Source organism: Scylla paramamosain, chromosome 43, assembly GCF_035594125.1.
Source record: "Scylla paramamosain isolate STU-SP2022 chromosome 43, ASM3559412v1, whole genome shotgun sequence".
Taxonomy (NCBI): Eukaryota; Metazoa; Arthropoda; class Malacostraca; order Decapoda; family Portunidae; genus Scylla; species Scylla paramamosain.
The window spans coordinates 4444684-4445086 of NC_087193.1; the positions used below are offsets into that span (position 1 = coordinate 4444684).

Genomic DNA, 403 nt, shown 5'->3' on the forward strand with positions numbered 1-403 from the left:
TGGTACTGGCAGCGGGAGGGTACTGTCTCTACAACGGGACCTATATTTACTTCCTGTTACATTTCTTTCTTTATTGACCTGGCATGGTGTCAGTTAAAAAAATAAGTGTTTAGGTATTTAAGTCTCCTTTTATAGGCTATAATGCAATAATTAACATAAGAATATCGAGTTTCTTAAATATTTATTAATATGTTTATCGTTCCAAATATAAAATACCAGTAGAAAATAAGAGATAAGAAACTATCCTATTTAGATAAAATTATATAAATTATGCTGATCTGCTATAACAATTTTTATGATCAGAGAATAAGATTAAACTACTATTTTATATAAAAATCTATTTTAATGCTCTTAATATGCAATATAATGAGAAAAAAAATCTAGAGGACTTGAAGAAAGGAAG

General features: G+C 27.3%; 1 protein-coding gene across 1 annotated transcript in view; it reads right to left on the reverse strand.

The window, feature by feature from the left end:
* The window catches only part of LOC135093544 (QRFP-like peptide receptor), a 50986-nt gene extending 50976 nt beyond the window's left edge, over positions 1-10 (reverse strand). Inside the window, exon 1 of the mRNA XM_063992886.1 lies at positions 1-10. This exon is cut by the window's left edge and continues 26 nt beyond it. The gene's annotated coding sequence lies outside the window, so the exon portion shown is untranslated.
* Between the last annotated feature and the right edge of the window lie 393 nt (positions 11-403).